The sequence below is a fragment of the Echiichthys vipera genome (assembly GCF_963691815.1).
Source record: "Echiichthys vipera genome assembly, chromosome: 9".
NCBI lineage: Eukaryota > Metazoa > Chordata > Actinopteri > Perciformes > Trachinidae > Echiichthys > Echiichthys vipera.
In genome coordinates, this window is record NC_139834.1 from 26,385,249 (window position 1) to 26,394,946 (window position 9,698).

Consider the following 9,698-nt stretch of genomic DNA (forward strand, 5'->3'; position numbering starts at 1 on the left):
GACCTTTTGGCCAACTGACTGTTACTGTTGATGCTATTACAGACTATTTTATGTTTAGTGAACGGTTACGTTATTATTAGCGGTTTATTAAGAAGATGGTAAAATATGTCCTTATAAAAAGGGGTTGTCCTTAATCTCCTTTTTGTTTGTGATGCAACACTTTACAAGCAATGCTTTATTACAGTTGCATTGCATCCATCAACATCTTGGTTAAATAGAAAAATAGCTGTGGAGGGCCATTTCTTTAACTTAGTTAGAAACATTTCTATTGTATTTATTAGTGATGAAAGGTACACAATGTGTGAGAGTGTGATTTCTGACACTTACTATTTGACTTTGATTTGAATCACAAGACAAAATCACTTCTTCTGTTACACTGACCATGTTATGTGTCAACGCGTAGTGGGAGTGAGTAATGCAGGACTGTTTAAGTCTTATCACGTTAGCATAGTGTCTTGATAACTTCTATAGCTTTGAATGACTTGACTGAGGTGTTATGATGCCAAATCCTTAGCTATGATAATCAATTAGATTCTTGCAGAGTAAAGAGAAATGTGCTTGCTTTTCGGCATCATTAATTCAGCTTGGTGTTTATTGAATACTACAGAAGAACTCCCCTCAAAGTATCATAGATACTTCCCCATGAATAAACCAGTGAACCTGCTGCATGGCATGTAACGGTTGATTTACAGTAAGGACTGGGTTATTAAGCAGGCTACAAAACCAGACACCAGTGGCAAAAAGTCAGCTGAAAAAACCCCATCAGTGTTTCTATTCTATACAGACAAACAGAGGGTTGAATAACACATGAAATTGTGCATGCGTGAGTGGTTTCCAGCCGCGACGTGTTATTGTTTTTAACGGGGCTGTGCTTGATTATTTCAATGGTTCTTCTTTTCCGTGCAAATGTGTCGACAAATTATGTACACAGTAAGGCAGACGTTTAATACAACATATGGAAACAATTTGGGCTCAAATGGACGTTAGCTCATATATTTTGTATTGTTATCACACAACATGTAGTGTTGAAGTTGTACATGATGGTATTTTAGCCTGCGATGCATAAGTCAGTTCTGCACTAAATGGGGAAATGCAATAAAAAGCAAGCAAGGCAATCAAGAACCATCCTTTACCAACATTAACATGGCCTTATTTTCCACACATAAAACCATCATTTTGTAATGAAAGAAATCGACAATTTCATTTTAAACATTTCATAACAGTACTGCAAGTACATTTTCAAGAACAGTAGGTTCTGTGTTTCCTGAGAGCAGCTCTTCTGCTACAGTTGTCCAGCGATGAATGAATAATTAGCCAGTGATAATGCTAAAAGCATGGGATTCATAGGGACATCCGAAGCATGAACAGTTCTTATTAAAACTAACCGGAGTCATAACAAATGGAAAATTTTGCAACGTTTGAACATTAACACTGAGAATATAATTTAGTCCAGACTGTTCACACAAGAAACACAATCCATATTTTTCCAAAAGAGAAGGAACAAACCTGCTGGCATGTTTTCTACAGCCCAAAGAGAGGACCTGTCGGGTCCTACACGATACAGTAGCTCTTTGTTCAACACCATCATGTAACTGCACATTCTTCTTCTTCAATAATAAAACTTTCAGCACTGAAAATCATCCATTTGGTTTCCTGTTTTTATGTTATGTTTCCTGTCAATGAAGCAATACAATGACATGCTCCGCTCTGTTTAAACAAGACTGCTGTTGCCTGTAACACCGGCCAAGTATCAATAGATGGCAATCAAGAGCTGAGAGTTGAGTGGGTCCAGATGGATAGATAGATAGATAGATAGATAGATAGATAGATAGATTGAAAGATAGATAGATAGATAGATAGATAGATAGATAGATAGATAGATAGATAGATAGATAGATAGATAAATGGATGGATAGATAGATAGATAGACGATAGATAGATAGATAGATAGATAGATAGATAGATAGATAGATAGATAGATAGATAGATAGATAGATAGATAGATAGATAGATAGATAAATGGATGGATAGATAGATAGATAGACGATAGATAGATAGATAGATAGATAGATAGATAGATAGATAGATAGATAGATAGATAAATGGATGGATAGATAGATAGATAGACGATAGATAGATAGATAGATAGATAGATAGATAGATAGATAGATAGATAGATAGATAGATAGATAGATAGATAGATAGATAGATAGATAGATAGACGATAGATAGATAGATAGATAGATAGATAGATAGATAGATAGATAGATAGATAGATAGATAGATAGATAGATAGATAAATGGATGGATAGATAGATAGATAGATAGATAGATAGATAGATAGATAGATAGATAGATAGATAGATAGATAGATAGATAGATAGATAGATAGATAGATAGGTAAATGGAAGGATAGATAGATAGATAGATAGATAGATAGATAGATAGATAGATAGATAGATAGATAGATAGATAGATAGATAGATAGGTAAATGGAAGGATAGATAGATAGATAGATAGATAGATAGATAGATAGATAGATAGACAGATAGATAGATAGATAGATAGATAGATAGATAGATAGATAGATAGATAGATAGATAGATAGATAGATAGATAGATAGATAGATAGATAGATGCATAGATGGATAGATAGATAGATAGATAGATAGATAGATAGATAGATATACACAACAACCTTTGGGAAACTCATATGTTACCTGACTCTAGGGATATGCTCAGTCACAGAGCGTCAGTGAGGTCAGACTCTGATAATGGGCAGTAGGGCCCAGCTCACCGTCTGCGTGCCACTTCATCCCAGAGGCATTGGATGGGGTTGAGGTCAGGGCTCTGTGCAGGCCACTCAAGGTAGACAAAACTGGAAGCACATTATTGGGCGACAGTACTGTGCAACATTTCCGTTAACTGGAATTAGGGGTGATGCGACTGAGCATACACGCGTAAAAGTGCGGATCTCATGGGCCAGGTGCAATGGAATAACATGACATTTACCCCATCCTAGTTTTAGTGGATCTATTGTGTTTGAGCAGAAAACAAAATATTGAAAAGAATATCGTGAGTTTAAAACATAACGTGTAGATTATCCTGTGCTGAACCGTTTCAAATTTTATGAAAATATTGCTATATATCATTATCATGAATTGTTTTGACCATGATAACTGTGGAGTAAAGACCTGACCCACACTATGAGGACCTATGCCCAGACTAGCGCATACCTTTGGACATATAAACTCTAATTTCAGCCACTGCCTCTCTCTACTGGTGTATTTAGATGAGCAAAATGTTGATTTATTTATTGCTATCGCCTGACAGATTTTATTTAACAATCTATTTAACAACAGTTGGCTAATGTCAGTGAAATGGTGAAGGAGCGCTTCCATGCCACATGCTCAGCCTGAGGTCAGCCAATTTGTTAAGTGTTGTGAGGCCAGGATTTTCGTTGAAAGGGTGATACAAATAGGAATTGATTGGCTCATTAATAAAAGTCAGATGATGGCGACACAGCACCTCAAGCTTATTTACTCTCTGCTGCACCTGGGGGATTGCAGATGTCTTGAACACCCAGAGCACAGACCAGAGGACAAATAACCAGCGGAGACCAGCATTTGAAATCCATACAGCAGTGAATATGTGAATATATCATTGTAGAACCAGAATGGACCACGATGTACCAAGGACAGACCCAGAGTGTTGCTGTGAATCATCTTTTGCTATGGAAACCATTGGGCATCAGCAAACAAATGTCCTCTTATTTTTGTTTGTACCCATGATTTGTTCTCATTTTGTTCCCACTGATTTCTGGGATTCACCAATATTTTCTTACAGCTGCTCTTCTCTTACATTTTACAAAGGGTCCAGAGTCTCTTACCAAGACAGGAAAAAAGTATCATGTTCACAGTCCACAAGTTGTTTATCCAACAGATGGAAACATACGTTTTAAATTTGAAAACACATCGAATATAGATTATATATGACCATATTTATAGATAAGATAATTATACATCTTATATGTTTGTATATGTTGTATTAATATGTATTATAATGTTTTATATTTTCCTGTGATGCTAGTACTGCCGCTCTGGCAAATCATATTTACTATGTTTGAGTTTATTTAACATTTAGTTAATTTTACTTCTACTTAAAGGTTGAATATAAATATAAAGAATCTTTATTAAAAGCTATATATTTTTTTAAATTACACAAGGGTACAGAATGAAAGTATTGCTTTCCATTAAAATATATATTTAGTCTAAATAATATATATATATATATTTTTTTTTTTGACAGGTTTTACAATGACTTTCTATCCCGTTCTGTTTCCATTGTAGCAGCCAATAGCGTCGGGCATTGCGGGTTGCCAGGGTTGTCTGATGTTTGGTGCAGCTACTGTAGTCTGGCACTGGGTGAAATGCAGTTAGCCAATCCTGCAGCTGCATTATTTGTCCTAGCAGCTGAGTGACTGGAGACGGCCAAAACGAGAATCAATACAGGCCAAGCATTCACTCGATGGACTGAGTTAAAGAAGTTCAACAGCATTAAAACATACACCAAAATGGCTACATTTCTCCTTGATCAGTAAGCTAACGTTCATGTTTACTTAGCTGTAATGGCAAACAGTAACTGTCAGTCAAACTCCTCTGCAATACTTGTTTTTATGGTGCAATTTGCCGATGCAGGCTGATCACCTGACACACCCGGCGACGAACCTGGCAACCCGACTGCTGGAATTATTTTTTATTGTTGCGACTACGATCTTGAGACACTTGATGGTGGTGTTCTGCTCATTCTCCATATCTTCTCTCCAGTTCTTAGTGTTTAGGGGTAACAGCAGATTTGGATGGATAAGAACGTTTGGTGCATCTGGAGTTTACTATTTTCTCTTAACAAGAAAAAGAGAATTTAAGGAAATGTTGCTGCATGAGGCTGAATGAAATGAAAAAGTACAATTGTAATTCCTCAGGGTTGTCACCTTTACTTGAACGCAGTGATAATGCCAGTTTGTTTGTTGGAGCCCCTCTGCATGGGACCTTCATTCAAAGATGAGAGATTTATGTTTAAACAGTGTCATTAAACAGAGGTAGGACATTGACCCTTTGGTGATGAATGATAACACCCAACAATCAATGAAACCATTAGTGGCTCTTACAAGAGACCTGTCTTTGAGAGAGAGGCCAAAAACAGATGGATTGTATGCATTATTGTAATGGTATGTGTGCTGACATGTTGCACCACTGAGTGCACTGACAGAAATGTAATAAAAATGCAGTTCACCCAGTAGCATCATTATACACTTTCTAGCTTTTCATAAGAAAATATGCTTGTCTGATGTTACTTCAAATTAAATGAGCTTAGATCAATTGTTAATCCTTAATTTTCCCGAGTTGACTGTCTACATTTACAGCTCAGGAGCCGAATGACTCTGTGTCCTTGGCACCATCTGTGTTAGTGTATTGGACTGGTGGTCTCCATGTAAACATTTTATTTATGTATAGAGTTAGTTAACATCAGCAAAACGCCATCAATATCCACCAAGGGCAGTCACATGTGACTTTCCTTTGTCTCTCTGTACCACAAACACGCACACACACACACACACACACACACACACACGCACACACACACACACACGCACACACACGTACTCACGCGCACACACACACACACACACACACACACACACACACACACACACACACACGCACACGCACACGCACACGCACACAAACACGCACACGAGCGCACACACACAAAGACATGCAGGTCCATGATGACGTCTAGGTGGGGATTAATGGTTGATATTGGTGAGCATATATCACAATTTAGATGCATTACGCATTGGCTGGATTTCAGACAAAAGGTTTCAAAGTGATTATCTGCTTTTCTTTATTGCTTCATAACTGCATGTGGTTGCCGAGATAACCCAACGGAAAAGTGTGGCAACTATATTGGGATGTAAATGTGTGTGAGCATAAATGCATACACATCAAAAACATAATCATGTTTAGGGCAGACATGCAATATGAAAGAAAGAAAGAAAGAGGGATTTGTAAGAGATGAGAATGTGTGTGTGTGTGTGTGTGTGTGTGTGTGTGTGTGTGTGTGTGTGTGTGTGTGTGTGTGTGTGTGTGTGTGTGTGTGTGTGTGTGTGTGTGTGTGTGTGTGTGTTTGTGTACGTGTACGTGTACGTGTGTGTTTATAAGACATGTGAAGATCATCATCACATCACATGAAGAGCTTCAGTTACTAAACTAAATGGGAAATTATTAGTCCCCCCCCCCCCTCCCTATTTTCCAGTTCTGTAACAATATAAAAAAACAAACAAACAAAAAAAAACAACGTAGGGAATCCAGGTATTGGTTCCTGCAGGGGAATGCTACCTACTAAACCTAATTGACTGCACACAGCTTATCATTATTCATCAGACAATTACAGAATAGGATTGATCTTAATTCCCTTAAGGCTTTTACCAAATGCAAGTCCGGTCATCCATTTATCAGATAGGACGAAGGATACGGCAATTTTATTAATGCAGCCCCCATAGCCTGACTTGAATAATTAGCTTGACATTGTAGTTATAAGTCACAAGTATGTAACTGTGTTTGCATTCTGACACATTTTAGAACAGAGAGCTGTGTACTCCATGTATAGTAATGTTATATTTTAATCATGTAAATGTATTGCTTGGCACCATGTGCAGAAGGGACATGCACATTTTGAATGCTCTTTTTTTTTTTTTTTTAATTTACAGCTCTGGCTCAATCCATCTCTGACCTGCAAAGGTATGCCAATCAAAAAATAATATAAATTTGAATGATATGGCGATGTCATTTGGACTAAATTTAGTAATTAAAGGCGTCTCGTAGTTATGCAATAACTAGAAGTATTCATTTTGTATTTTTTATCTTTAGGGTGACCTTATGAACATCCTGGATGCTCAGTATAATTGAGTTTTAGAAGTTCCTTATAGGGCGGGGTTAGGGGATGGCTACTTGGGCTCAAACCCTGGATGTTTCTGCCAAAGCCCCAAATGTTTACAGTAAGGGGAAAGAGCTCAACGCAGTTTATGTCAGTTTCCTTCATAGACTGTATAAAAAGTGGACGTAGACTCTCTGTCGAGGCCCGTTCTCTCAACTTGATCCAATTGTACTCCACTCAACAAAAAAAGGGGGTTGATGTGATGTTGGGGGGAGGTAGATACTTCCATCTTGCTGACGTATACCTGAGGTATACTGAATTAGCAACATCAGCACCACATTAGCTAGGCTAACAGAATACATTACTAGATAAACGTGAGTGGGAGTTAATGTTGAGATTGTTTTCCAGGACCGGGGGGGGGGGGCTTTTTTAAAAAGTTCCTGTGTCTCTAGCGGAGATCACACCGGCTTCGGGAGTCAAGTGCAGGCAGTCTGCATTTATGATCTATGATTTAAACTGATATTCACCACAGTACCATGCCCATAGACTATAAAAACTTCAACCCTCAGGGCCCGAATCCCGCTACTCCAGATTAGCATAGTGTAAGTGCCATCGATAGTAGTCTATATTGCAAGTCATTGTGCATGTGCGGCTATTTAATTAGCATAACAGACTCTTCTAAACTCCTTTTCATCTATTGTGTTCAGCAGTCATTTATGCTTCACTGTTCGCACTCGCATTGGTTTGATATACTCAGTACAAGACACTGCTCTAAACTCAGTTTTATCTCTTGTGTTATGTGTTCTCAGTTACTCTTCAAGATCATGTTTATTTTAATATAATGCTCATGATTAGTTTTAACACCTTTTTTGGTTTAATATTTCCTTTTTTTTTGGATCTTCACCTTTGTCTAGTTGTAATGTACTTTCTGTATTAGGAATAAAAAAACAAAAAAGAAAGCCACAACTTTGCACATACATCTTTCCTCCCTCTGGGCTAAGCCTCGGATCTCAGATCTGCCCTAACAATCACATAATAGCAAACAGATCATAAGATAAAACACAAAACATATCACATGTTTAATTTGAGATATTTCATCCAAATACACTTTCCCTGAAGTTAAAAATCAGCTAAATATCTCTTCTAGATGTAGCTATGGTTTAGATCTTGAAAAGCTTCACTGTGACACTACCAACAGAGATAATGTGCACCATCTTAGTTTAGTGACTGATTGAGTAGTGTGTTGAATAGATATGCTTTACTCCACATGATAAAGCGCTAAATTGTTACAACTACCATTCCAAAGTGAGGACAGAGCAGTAATAAACATCAGCTCTCATTCTTTTATGTTTGTCAATTGATTTCATTGCTGAGAGTGTAAGAAAAACAACCCATCACGAGTGAGATCGGTGCACGTAATAATAATTCAAAACAATAGGAAATGAAGAGAAAACTGTAGACTGATGAGTCAGACAGAAAGCTTTTAGTTGGCCCCCATCAACAACCTGAGAGAAAAGTCTGAACACACACTGCTTCAAACACAGATTCATCTGGAATACAGATAAACATTCTCGGTCTTGTCACCCCCCTACTGTCCACCAGATGTCCTTAGACTTTACCTCCATTATCCAATCACCTGCTCCTGTTCCACCTCTTCCCGACACACCTGTGTCTTGTTACCTTATTTAGCTCCACAGAATAAATAGCAGCCACTTTCCCCTCCTGACCTGCCTTCCTGACTTTTTCCCTATTGGATTATTTTTCTCCTTTGGGCTGCATTCATGTAGCTGAATGTAAGTTTGCTTGTCCCCCAAAGTTCCTTTGATTCTACATGTTCCCCCAGTGTCCCCTGTTGCATTTACCTTAACAGTTACCTATTTCCCAGTTTAGGATCGATAAAGTATTTCTATTCTTTTCCATTTGCAAATCATCTATCTATCATCCACAGAGCAACATTAAATTGGACCTTACATTACACGGCTATTGATTTAAATCCCTGATCCCACTCCATAACAAAGTGAAACATGTAGTCATCCATTAAAATTCATCCACACAGCCGCTTCACTTGTTGCTGGATTGGAATGGCGAGCTAACGTTAGCCTTCGGCTGCAGGTCAACATTGCCAGGATGGGATGAAGTATGGTTAGTAAGATCTTCTTCCATCAGTAAAGCGTGTTCTCTTCTATCCTTTGTCTTTTGTGCTCTGCTTTCTATGTACTTGCTAAATATTATACTGTTAACTTAACTTGTTTTCAATTTGCTGAAGAACACTTGTTGCTAATAGTCATTGGACAAATTTGCATTTAACATTTTTCAGCAAGCCTTTCTCTTTTTTAACTTTTGTTCACAACAGTGGCTCATCATATTTTTTTTTTTATATCCAGGGCTACCATTTAGCTTAGAAAATGGATCGGTCATCACACACAGACACCTATGTTTTGGGAGTTGAACTGTAGACTCAATAATAAACTCAATAGAGTTCAATACATAGTCATTGGTTTGCCTACAGCAAATTCTTTTGAATGCAGAAGAACTCCTTATTATCTTTCAGGGACGTGGGTTAAGGTAAACCTCACCCATGATCAATGGTGGAGCAAGACCATGTTTGTAATGTTTTGTTAATGGTAATAGTTTATATTTATCACATTTATCATCACATTTATCACATTATGTACCATTTTGAGCTAGAAAGTCACCAGTGTTTGTATACAGCAGCTCTCGCGCTTTGAGGCGGTTTCACTGGTTTCGTGTGGGCGCAGATA